The sequence below is a fragment of the Lycorma delicatula genome, chromosome 9 (genome assembly GCF_047948215.1).
Source record: "Lycorma delicatula isolate Av1 chromosome 9, ASM4794821v1, whole genome shotgun sequence".
In the NCBI taxonomy this organism is placed as follows: domain Eukaryota; kingdom Metazoa; phylum Arthropoda; class Insecta; order Hemiptera; family Fulgoridae; genus Lycorma; species Lycorma delicatula.
In genome coordinates this window covers 106,961,585-106,975,200 of record NC_134463.1, presented here as the reverse complement: position 1 = coordinate 106,975,200, position 13,616 = coordinate 106,961,585, and the positions used below count along the sequence as shown (strand labels likewise).

The 13,616-nt window shown below is 33.7% G+C and overlaps 1 protein-coding gene across 10 annotated transcripts in view; it reads left to right on the top strand.

The window, feature by feature from the left end:
- The window catches only part of mub (poly(rC)-binding protein mub), a 493,744-nt gene that overhangs the window by 46,210 nt on the left and 433,918 nt on the right, over positions 1-13,616 (top strand). The window contains exon 2 of one of the 10 annotated variants that reach the window (XM_075376023.1): positions 1,815-1,866. The exons of the other annotated variants lie outside the window; for them this stretch is intronic. The gene's annotated coding sequence lies outside the window, so the exon portion shown is untranslated. The remainder of the gene's footprint in view (positions 1-1,814; positions 1,867-13,616) is intronic. 10 annotated transcript variants of the gene reach the window in all.

The window sequence follows — 13,616 nt, the reverse complement described above, 5'->3', positions numbered from 1 at the left end:
GAAAGCTGTCATAAAGCGGAAAGAACCAAAGCCAGTGAGGAGCTTATAACCCTTAGAAGAGACCAAGCGAGACTACAGTAAGAAATAATAGCCACGCGTTTTGCTTTTAGGAGCTTCTTAACCACGCTAGACTATCAAAAAGATGGAATAAAAGTGCATTGGTACATATCACGTCTAAGTAATGATAGTATTCGGAAAGTACAACCATTACAATGTGGCATGAAATCCCACAGTGATCCCAGAGAAGTTGCTAATGCTTTATGTAAGCATTACGCCAATATTAGCCATGTAAAATGAGACAAATTAGTAACAAAAATTTCTGAAGCATCCAAATAGTTTATGTCATGAAAGGAAAACCGTGGAACTTTTCAAAGCAGATTTTACCATCCGGGAATTTGACGATGCTTTTTCTCTAATCAAGCCAAACAAAGCAGCGGGATCTGATGAATTATTCCCAGAACTATTAATCCATCTTTGGGAAAAGCTAAGGAAACCCTGCTTGGCAATATAAAGTTGACCTGGCAGTCATGTTCTGCAGCAATGGCGAAAGGCAGAAGTTATCCCTGTGTTAAAAAATGTAAAGATGCGAGTCTAGCTGAAAGCTACAGGCCCCTATCCCTAACAAGCTCTTGTTGTATAGCGGCATAGAAGATGGTTGTCAAGCGTCTAAACCAGTTTATTGAAACACATGGAATCGTAGACAATGCTCAAGCTGGCTTCTGCAGACATCGAAACCCTACGAAGCATGTTGTTTACTTCACACAAGTCAAAGATGGATACCACAGAAAGATGTCTACACTAGCTTTTTTAGTCTATCTAAAAGCAACATGTAATACTGTCTGGCGACGCGTGCTCATTCACAAGCTGGGTATGTGCAATATCTCTGGATACCTATTCAAATGGATCAAATCTTTTCTTTGCCAAAGATTAATCCGACCGAGTGCGCCACAACCACAGTACGTCCAAATTCTGCATTCAAAAGGAACTCCCCGCACAGGGTGCTGTTCTGAGTTGTACACTATTCAATGTTATGATCAATGACATGTTGTTACTTACACTATATGCTGTTATTTGTTATTCTCATAAACAACATAATTATTTCATCTGAATATTTGTATACGTCGTGGATTTGGAGCTTTTATGTACAATGCTGTTACCTATTTGTTTTGTACGTAATTCTGTTTCATTTTAATTTTTATTAATTCATTATTTTATTTTATTAATGTTAAAGGTATAGTATATACTTATTTACGGTAATTAAAACTCAATTTTTATAAACTTTCCTTGTAAACAAATTAACGATGTTGTAAGTTTTAAAACAGATTTTAACAGCAAACAGCCAACTTGACAATTTAGTTTTTACTAGTAAACCATATTCACAACTTTTTATGTGAAAGATATTTTTCTTATACGTTAAATATATAACAAATAAGCAATAAGTTCTAACATGAACATTAGTAAAATTAAATTCACATACAGAATAGAAAAACATTAGAAACTGTATTATTTTGACTTAAAATTATTAATTGAACATAATAATTCTGAGATAATCTGAAATAGATTTTCGGTTCTCCTTCTCCTTCCAAACCAGTACTGTATCTGTCTAATAAAAAAACATTTTCCAGCAGTAATTATTTTTTTCTACGATTGAGATGCTGACTCATTTAAAATTAAAAAAAAACCTGTACTTGTTTTGGTATTTCAAGCTGTCAAAATCCAATTATTATATAATGCGCTCAAGTGGAAATGAAAACATGAATGCATTTATTTATGTGCAGTTCATTTACATATTAATTGAAATTTAATTGTTACAGGTGAATGCCGCTATTTTAATTTTCATGGAACTTGATTCGTTTTAACCACATTGTAAGTGTGCTTTACTGCTCTGTTAATTATTATTAATAATATTTTATAGTTTGCTTTATAATTTTATATAATATATAAAATTATATTATTAATATAATGAAATTTCATTGTAATTGTTACAGAGTTAAAATATAGAAAGAGAATTGTTATATGTAATGTTATAAATTTACGCAACTTTTGTTACAAAGTCTCGTAACTTGTATGTCAAGTGAACTGTATTTATTTAACGACAATAAAAGTTAAATTACGATAAAATTTTTGCTTAGGAATGTTAGCAGGTATATGTTTAGTTGTTTTCACTTCCCATATCGCAGTAAATATTTAAAATGTCTACCGCCGGCTACAATGCAGGGATCAGCTTGTTTCTTCACGTTAAGTACAACTTACTTAGTTGTTGCATCGATGTTAGAGATACTGTCTTTGAAATTTTCATTTTTATTCATCATAAGAGTGTGCAGGTGTTCTTCAAAACAGCACCTTTCAGATGTGATCCATAAATAAAAACTAGTGATGAGAGGTCTGAGGACTGTCGAGACCGTTGGCTGCAGGAAGTTAGAAGGTCATTAAAATAATCATCTTACAACTCCGTAGTATTATCGGCAATGTAACATGTTTTACCGTCTTGCTGTAAAACAACAATTTCAGTTTATGATATAATAATTAAATTATAATTAAGATAATTTCAGAAAACTGAAATTTACAATAATTTCTGAGTAACTTTCTGTATTCTATGTTTCCATGAAAAAAATTGGGTCAAATCTTTGCCGTGAAATTGTGCACCAAACACCAACTTTTTAGGATGCAGTGACTATTCGCAAGATAAATGTGAGAATTTCTCCATACTACATATTCTGTTATTTTAGCTGAACATATAAACCACCTTGAATGGAATGATTGAACCCCCTACTTAACATGAATTCTTTTTTTGTGTCCTTGTGAACAAAAGGCGTGATTGAAAGGCCAGTCTGTTGAGAAAATTTCCCGATGACTTTCCTGAAGAATATAAAAATGACAGATAAATTTCACGCAAACGATTATCATTATACTGACATTTGACAGTTATGTTTATGATCGGCTACATTTCTTGTTTCACAGAATATAGATACTGAGCAGAAAAATAGCCGATTTATTTCATTCTGCACTGTTGGGAAAGTTAACCGTAAAAACATTTTTTTTTTTTGTCTTCAGTCATCGATTGGTTTGATGCAGCTCTCCAAGATTCCCTATCTAGTGCTAGTCGTTTCATTTCAGTATACCCTCTACATCCTACATCCCTAACAATTTGTTTTACATATTCCAAACGTGGCCTGCCTACACAATTTTTCCCTTCTACCTGTCCTTCCAATATTAAAGCGACTATTCCAGGATGCATGTGGCCTATAAGTCTGTCTCTTCTTTTAACTATATTTTTCCAAATGCTTCTTTCTTCATCTATTTGCCGCAATACCTCTTCATTTGTCACTTTATCCACCCATCTGATTTTTAACATTCTCCTATAGCACCACATTTCAAAAGCTTCTAACCTTTCAAAAGCTTCTAATGTTAAAAAACATTTTAACATTTAGAATATTATGTGTGTTTAAATAATTTTCCACAATAAATATTTACCAGGCTTGTGAAAACAGCATGCTTGTTGTGTTAGTGTGAAAATATTAACAATGGATGACCTGATGTATGTATGCATTTTGATATCCTGTACATTCTCTGTGAAATATTTACCTCGCCGAAATCCCTGTAACAACAAACTTATAAGTGCAGAATTGGCATCTTTTTTGGCTTTGTGATTTTCAACACTCGTTTAATATTATATATATATGTATATGTATATGTATGTATGTATGTATGTATGTATATGAATAAAAGTATATGTAACAATATTGTTTGTTGTTAAAAAAAAAAATACATTTTTGTTTTGATCATACACACTAAGGTAAACGCGTAGAACAAAAAGCATCTAATAGATATATATGTTCTTCTGAAACAGTTTCTAAATTATAAAGGTATTTTTGTACTATCGATAAACTGCACTGTTTTAGCAGCAGTTATCAATTGTACTCTGGTTACAATAGAGTAGCAAACTCAGCTTGTCAGCATTTAATTATTTACTTGGTCACTACAGTAGTTAAAATATTTTCCATTTGAGACCCAAGTTTTATCATTTATGAGTGTGGAATTACGTTATGCTTGAATTCCTTGAAAAGTCATGCTGTGTTGATCACAAAAACAAATTATGGATTCACGTTTAGCCTTAACATTTTTTTTCATAAAACCATTTTAACTAAGTAATGTCAGTTTCTTCATTTGAATCGGTCTTTACGTTTTTGTTGTGTCTTTTTTGTTCAAGATAATAACTTCTTTATCATTTCATTTTTTTTTTAGAAAAATGGCAATGTTGTGGATTAAGATAGTCTGTATATTCTAATGGCTTCTGTCTGCTTTGTGCTTTTTGCCAGTTACTTGAATGACATTAGTCTTTTGTTATTTTGAATGCAAATTTACCGTACGTGTTAGAGCAACACGTAAATAAATCTTTAGTAAACAGCTAAGTATATAAACCGACCAAAATATATACTGAATTACATCCGACTCGGATACTGAAGTACAGGAACAGTACCGAGATATGCTGAAAATCTCCAGCATAAAATAAATAAAACGATTGTGATTCTATAAAAATATAGGATTTCAAGGTTCGCTGGGGTTGACAGAACGGACTGAGAACAATATGACAAATAGGAAAAGAAAAAAAGTACAGTTGTTTAACTAGATATTTTACCATTTAAGTCACAATTATTGTCTAGTATTATGAATAAAATTGTACTATGCTGTTTTAGATGTTAATGTACCGCCAATTAGGAATGTCAAACATGATGTCATTGTTGCTACAATGTTCTGATCATAATATACTGTATTATTAAGGATGTACATGAATCGGTTTTAGTGATTGTGAACTCATGCATGTGTGTGTGTATGTGTTTGTGTTCATTAAGCTATAAATAATACAGACACAAAATGTATTACAGTAAAGCGATTCATTGATATCCATGATATTGTATCTGTATTGTAATCAAGACTAACATATTGATTTTTAGGAAATCTGCTAGGAGTTTAAAATTTTGTCATACACTGAGAGTTATCATCGTATTTAATATAGTTCTACGATTTTATACAGTGAAATCTTCATAGTAAATTTATGGAGTACATTTTATAATATGTTTTTATTTGTGCAGGATCAGAGTATGCTTTAGGTATGTTACTTGAGTATCTGTTAGAATTACATTAAGTTAAGTCTCTAGAACCTTGTATCTTCTGTAATAAGATATTATGTAATTCATAGAGCACAAAAAAATTAGAGAAAAAAGTCTGTGTCTCTCTCTCTCTCTGTGTGTGACACACACACACTCACGCACGCACGCACACGCACACAGTTATTAATAGAGACTATAATAATGTAGTTTCAATAGATAATGATGAAGTCAAAAAATGAAAAATTTCAAATCAGCAATGAAGACATTGTAATTTTTCATTAAAAAAAAAATTAGATGTTTTCTACTACAAAATAAAATAGATTTGTCATAGTTTGTCCATCTGCTAAGTGTAAGGCTTATAATATATGTATTAAAAAGTTTTATTAATTTTTTTTTATTTTCGTGTTTCTGTAGTTTCTGAACTTTAAATTGTGTTGGTTACAGCATGTTATGAGGCAGTTTAATGTAAAAGGAAAAGCTTTTAATATTTTTATACCGGGTGCCTGAGAATTATCTGAATAACTTTGATGTTGAGTAAATAATTTATTTATTAAGATACAAAAACAGGTTGTATGAATTTAGAAACAATAAAACTAAAAGTTTTTTTTATCTAATCAAAGACAATAATGTGTACACCGTTAGTAATTCGCAAAATATCTAACCGGTAATCAATTTCGTGCCATGATCGTTGTAACATATCCACATCTGCGAGTTCGAATACGTTAACAATCCTCTCCTTAAGGTCATCAATATTCACTTCACGAGTTTTCCAAACATTATCCTTGATGAAACCCCATAGGAAAAAATCGCATGGAGTTATATCCGGTGATCGAGATGGGTAAGCGAAATCGGTCCAATCCGGCGATTTGAGAATCTGTTGAGGGGTTCACGCACTAATAAACCCCAATGCGGTGACGGTGACGCTATATCTTGTTGGAATATGATTTCGGCTTGTAACTCTTTAAGCTAGGCGTCAGCAAACCCTTTTTCCAAATCCAGATAGATGTTCGTGTTAACTTAGGTTTCCGCAAAGAAGAAAGGTCCAGTTACGAATCGTGAAGTTTCCGAACCAAACATTAATTTTTGGGCTATCTCTAATACGTTCAACTATAGTTCGTTCTCTCTCATCGCCATATTCGAACGTTCTGTGGGTTCACTTTTTCCAGACACGTGAAATGTATGTAGCCTCGTCTGAGAACATAACTTTTTTAAGGTAACAATCATTTTCAATTCTTTCAATCATTTCCAGAGCAAATTCCTTTGTAGCAGTGCGATCTTGTGGTTTAATGTGCTGCAGTATTAATAATTTATAAGGACGCAATTTTATTCCTTTCTTCAAAATATCGTGAACGGTGGTATATCGCGGAAGATTTAACTCGTACACTGCACTCATAGTCGACTTCCCAACCTTGCGAACAAAAGACAGAGGAGTGATCTTTTTTTCGTCTGATGTTCTGGGCCTCCATTTTACAGTTTCCATATGGCAGTTTCGGGGTCGCTAACAGGTTCCGCAAGATGTTGTTAAAAAGATAACATAATACATCAAAACAACATAATGCACTAGCATAATACATCAAAAGAATATGTCAATCAGATCAATCATATGTACAACAGCGATAGCAAAATTATACAGAAGACATCTCAAAGTCACAAAACAAAGCACAGCAGCAAGATCGTAATAAAATGTAGCAACTATGAAACGAAAACATCTACATACAAAATATATTAAAGTGTAAATACATGAAAAATTACCGTCTTAACCAAAATATTAACATTCTCCAAGAGGCAGGATTTTTTTTTACGGTCACATCGGTTGCATGAAAGGAGTGCTCTCCTGCAGGCCTGCTTGCATCCTTCTTTGTTCAACACTAACAGTCTCTTTTAAAGTTATACCACCACGAACGAATGCTTGTTCTAGAAGGTGGGTCTAACTTATACAGAGTTATAAAATTGCGTTGAATTAATTATCTGATTTTGTTTCAATGAACCACTCTACGCATTGTGCTTTCATCTGTGGATTCATGGCGGCTGACGTATGTGGGGTTACGTTTACAGTTATAGCGGTATCTATTATTTGCCGAGTGAAATTCGTGAGTTATCTGTTAGAGAGCCAACCACTCATTAATAGTACTATTATTAACTTTTTACTTCCTTGTACGAAGTAAAGGAAGTATTGTGACGGGAAAAAATTCGGTTTTCAGATTTCAACGGAAATATCCATTTTGATCATCCTTCTTTTTCCTGTTTACCATCCGGGAATCACCATTCAGATATTACTTCAGAGGATGAATGAGGATGATATGTGTGAGTGTAAATGAAGTGTAGTGTTGTACCATTCCTGAGATGTGTGGTTAATGAAACCCAACCACCAAACAACACCGGTATCCACGATCTAGTATTCAAATCCGTATAAAAATAACTGCCTTTACTAGGATTTGAACGCTGGAACTCTCGACTTCCAAATCAGCCGATTTAGGGAGATGCGTTCACCACTAGACCAACTCGCTGGGTTATTTTGACCATCCCCGAATCCATTTTGGATACAGGGTTTGGCGTGACGTATGTACGTACATACGTATCTCGCATAACTCAAAAACGATTACCCGTAGGATGTTGAAAATTTGAATTTAGTACTGTTGTAATATTTAGTCGTTCACCTCCCTTTTTGATTGCAGTCGACTGAACCAAAAGTGTTCAAAAAATTGGGATTTTGGACTCTTTCTTAATTGCGATAATAAGCTCTCATTGACAGCTTTTCAACTATATTATCATAAGTGGTAATTATTTTCGTCGGTTCCCGAGTTATAGCCAAATAAAATGTTTTAATTAATTAAATGTTTGGATCTTAGGGGAAGGCACATCGGTTCGAATCAGACTTCATGTCCTTTTGTTTTTAACTTTTTTTAAATTTAAATATATTGATTTATAATAATTATTAACCTCTCATTGTAAAAAAACGTTTTACGATGAATAATAGTAGTTCAATTACAAAAAAATAAATATGAAAAAATATCAGAAGTTATTAATGAAATAAAATTTTATGTACTTTTCATTTAAAAAAGAAGTGTATACGCAATTTAATAGGCGTACAAGGAAGTCATGTGATGTCCACATCAGATTTTTTGTAATATGACATTAAGTTACATTAAGTATACACACCTTATATGTGTGTATATATATTTTTTTTAAAAGTACTTAAGTAATAAAGATCAGAAATTAATGCTTAAGTTTATTTTTTTCTTCTTTTTTCGTTGTTGGTTTGTAAAAGCTGTAAACTTTAAATCGGAAAAAAAAATTAATATTTATCTTGTTCTTTTTTAGTCATTACATATTCTGAACCCTTTTGTCTTCTTTAATGTTTAAATCCTTCACTTTCTCTTACCTTGATGTTCGTTATATCTTAGTGAAGTATTTCCCTTCGTTAGCACAGTTTTCCTTTCCTTTGTTCGACAATTAAATATGCATATTTAATGTGTTTAACTATTTTTCTCATTTATTATGTATATGTGTGTTGTGTTTACTTATTCTAGACATTGTTTATTAATGATTTTTTATCTGTAATAATTTAATTATAAAGGAGAGAACCAGAAATATGTGTGATGTTTTCACACACATGTACGCGCGCGCGTGATAAATGAAGGGTCTTGCATGCTGTTTTTTTTTTTTTAATATTAATATCTACGACAGTCATTAGCTGAATTCAAACAGCTTGCTGGAAACTGCATCTGACATCGATGTAATCCAATTCATCCACTTTCCTTTTGGGTATGCTATTCCGTGAAATTTTGGTTCTAAGGAATGCATTATATTTTTTTTTTTTTTTACTGGTTTAAAGAAAATATTAAGAAAAAAATAATATTTCAAGCAACTTTATTTTAATTCTTAATTTAATACGAATAAAATTACAAAGTTACTTAAAGTAAAAAGAGATTTTAATTTCTGTTAAGGGAAAGAGCTTAAGCCGGTATGACTGGAACTAAAGAATAATTTAAAATGTTTGTACTGCAGCGGTATTAGAAAAATCAGTATAATTGCAGCGGCTGTTCTTTAAGATGAAACCGTGTGGAAGATTGATGGTCATTTCACCCGAGCTCTCTCTATCGATCTAAGCAGGTTTGCGGTTTGCTTACGGGATGTATCTTTGTGTATATGTTCGGTATGTATTATTTTATAATCTAATGCAGTGCTTCTCTGCAGAGGGGCTATAAATTTGAAATTATACTCGCATCTACGCGAACCGTGGTAAATACCGAGATGTTCAAAACGCTTCGTCAGACTTCTAGAGATCATTTTTTTTGGGTCGAACACGTATTTTCTTGAGTAGCAGGACCGTAAGTTTCAGTTCAAAATTATGATCGTTCAGGCAAGCAGACTATCATCCGAATGTTGAGAAATGTTCATCGTTTAATGAAGAATTTGTTCATCTCTGTGTTGTGATGAATTCTAATTTTTACTGTGACGTTTTTAGGCTTTTAAGCTGTGCGGTGAAAAAGACCGATACCGTGAACCTCATTTTTTGAAAATGAAATCGAAGTCGAAAGGCTGCCTTTTTGATATGTAGAAGATTTTTAAACGATCACCGGCTATACCGTACGGTCTTCAGGAGGAAAAGACAACACCGGTTCTTTTGAGACGTTGAACAGGTGTTGGGATCACTGTGCCTGTGTTTCGAAGTAGATTATTCAAAAGGGGATGATGGTCATTTTTAAATAACCTAAGCCTTTTTTTAAGGCCTATTCTGGAAAATTTTGATACCGCATTATATTTTAATAAAATTTTTTTATGTATTTTAATCGCTGATAATCGAGCGAAACGCCCTTGAGAATGCATTATCTACTCGATTAAACTTTATTTTTCTGTACCTTTCCCTCGTCACTTTTTTCTTTGGCTGTTTTTCTTATATTACCTGTACCGATGGTAATCTGCTTGCAGGTTTTTCTACGTCAAGAATGTCACTTACACGTAATACGTTTACTAATTATTACTTAATAAAATAATTATTTTTATGATTTTTAACAAACTTTTTATAGATATGGTATTAGTAATGAAAGGAATTTTTATCTATTTGAAAGTTAGAAGAGACTGGTTTTGGTGTTAGTGAAAGCATCCTTGTGTGTTGTAAAAAGCAACATACTGTTTTTCCTTCAGCTACCCTAAAAACACAGTGCCAGATTTCCAAATAAAGATTTTTGAACATTAGAATTTTGTTATGCAAAGAAGTTGCTTACTGTACCGTAAATCTTTCGAAAAGTTTCACTTTTGAGTAAAGAATGTAAGACGCGTAAGAAATTTTCATATGCTTTTTTCTTTAAATCTTTACTACCGTCGAGAATTTAATGTCCTGTCAAAGTGTTTATGCCTTTAAATCCATTCGGGTTGTATTTACGGAATTAAATCGTTATTTAGTAACATTTCACTGAAGTAATATTATGTGATGTTATCTTCCATATAATGATGCCCCGTTCTGCTCGTTCGGTGGTTCGGTAACTGAAAAGTAGTGGTGATTTTAAGCAGCTCTGACAAATTCAAGCGTTCTCTGGTTTGTACAACCGCCACTGTAGCCGCTGATTAAAAAACAAAAAGAATAAATCTTAATAGGAAATACATTTTGTATGAAGTTTTTTTACCTTCTCATGTAGCTTTCTGGAGATGCCTGGCGCATAATCAGTGTTAACGCCGCGTTAACTGCCATGCCGACCCGACCGGACCGCCAGTGCGCCGTTTATATTTCACTGTTTGCCCCTAGGTACTTCTTGCCGAACTGCACTAGTAAACGAATGGAACTACTTTGTCAAATGAGATTCCCGATTAAGCAGAGAATGTAGTATAAAGTTATTTTGACTGTTTTAGATAGGCGAAAAACACGTTCCAAGAAGGCTAAGTTTAGCCGGTTCGGTCGGGTCGGCACAAACATTTTACTAATTTATTACTTTGTTTTATTATTGTGTATAGTACAAAATTTATACTAGGAATATAATAAAGCCATTAATGAAATTGTTATATTTACTAATTAATTACTGGCATTTTTGTTACATAGCATACCATGTAACAAAAATATGTAAGTAGCAAATACAAATTTTTTTAAATAAACGTTTGTCATATTTTTATATAAAAAAATTGTTTACAAATTATTAGGAAATAATAATACAACTGTGTATTCAAAGAACTGTTTATTAATTAACTTCAACAATTATAATTTCATTTCCAGAAATGTTAATATATCAAATGAAAGGTAGTAACACAAAGAAAAATTTACTTAAAAAGACTTAAGAAAAATTTGCTTGTAGTGACAGTAAAATATACTGTCGTTTACTTGTGAATTTTCTTAAAAGAGTCGGCAAAAATACGGCTTCTGAGGGCATTTTTCGCAGAATGTTGTGAATTTTTTGGCTGCCTTACGACCTCCTGTGCTTACAGCTCTTTAGTAACAAACTTTGCAGTTCTTCCTTGCTCGCCTTTTATTTTTTCCTTCACCGACGAAGTTTGCTGTTTCAGCAAGGTAGTAGTGATCGCCAGTTTCTCGTACAGGATCCACAACTTCTTGTTGCAAGTTTAAGATGTGAATACCCTATTTTTTTCCCTGAATGTGGTAGTAGAATAAACACGTTTTATTCTACTACGAGCAGTAGCGCCTTCAGCTTTCTTATATGTCAGCCAAGCATTCACTACTGCTCTTCCAAGGAGTAGTTCCTCAGTTGCCTAGTGGTACCACCGCATTAATTTCCTGACTGCAGTACTGTAGGAGGACATTGGGTCAGGTAAATCGATTCCCAATTTGGCTCTGTTATACTCGTTCAGTACTAAAGATTTTAGTATAGAATCACCCTGTTCTTGTTTTTTCTTCCAGCGTCTACAAAATCTGCAGGATGATTAGTAGACATGAGTTTGACTTCTCTCTTATCGAATCATTTTGTGTACACTACCCCGTTAGGGTATTCCAAACATTCCATTTCTCCCGGCTTTACGGACTGACCTGAGGAATGGTCTTTTATGGGATAGCCGTGTACCGACAAGATTGGTATTTCGGGCCAAAAGCATGTTAGCTAGGTCTAAAGATGTTTAAAAATAGTCATGGCCCTTATCTAAATAGTCAACCATTGGATCCATTAACAATTGACGTCGCTAACGCTCAACCTTCATCAATGCCTATTCCCTTCCCCATATACATTCGTACTTTCAAAGGATAACTTGTGGTGTCACATCTTGAAGATCTTTATGCCATATTTATGGGTTTTCTGTGGGAGATATTGCTTGAAGATTGGACGACCTCTGAAGGGAATCGTGCTTTCGTCTGCAACCGGATCCTCACTAGGAGTTTTTTCGTTTTAAACCGTTGGTTGAGATGGGAGATATGGAAATAATGGGTTTTCGTTGCTATTAAAGAGCCAGAACCGTAATAGCAACCGAATTCTATTCCTGCTCATTACTCGGGGCGCCACCAAATTTCTGTATAAAATGCTTTTTTACCAATAATCATTCAACCTGGCGTTGGGACTAAGTCCGTGTACAAAATAAGGCCTAGAAAGTTTTTTATTTCTTCCGACATCTGTTACCCGCCATTTTCTAAGTCTGTTACTGCGTTTTAATCTGATTTTTGCCAACGTTGCATTTCTATTTGTTTCGTGTACAGTTTGCTGAAGTATGTTAACATCAAGGTAGGCATAAAAATAATCAGTCGGTTTTGCTGTCGTTGGTAGATTAAAATTAAACGATAAGTTACCGTTTTCATCCTCGTTATTTTTTTCTTGCCTTCTTGGCTTTATTCAGCTTCTTGTATCTTTCACTTAAATTAACATGTACGTCATTATCTTCTACATCATCTACACGCACACTGTAATTCAGATCTTCATTCACACTTGTATTTTCGTCCCAGCATTCTCATCGCACACATAATTTTATACATGTCTTCTTCATTCACCTTCATATTATCAGCAAACATACCTTCATCATCACTGGTTGACATTGATGCATCGCTAGGAGCAAAATCAGGATCATTTTCGGTATCGTCGGCGTCGCTGCCCCACCCATCACTCACACTCGCATTCAATCGGTCAGGTTCGCTAGACACGAGTAATTCTAAAACCCTTTGCGTTTCGCTATGATCTGGGTTGTCATCACTCGCTGCTAAACAAACACAAAGCTGAGAAAAATTAGAAACAAAATAGAGACGGCGTGACTTGGGTGTAACACTGGTCACTGTACCGACTGCTCGGCGATAGCTGTGGCGGAAAACAGTTGCAATAATGACCGCGTCACGCAACCAGCGCATGCAAAAGAGTAAGAGAAGAGAAGTAAAGGCGGAAACAAATGAAACGATGAAGTATAGTTAGATATCGGTCGGATCGGGTCGGCGGGAAATTTTACGATGCAAATATTGTTGAAAAATATTTTTGCCCACCCGATCGGTTCAAAATTACTTCTACCTTTATTTTTAATTTTTTTTTATATATATCATCTTAATTAATCGTTACAAACTCGCCTAAAACAAAATCACACCAAACAATG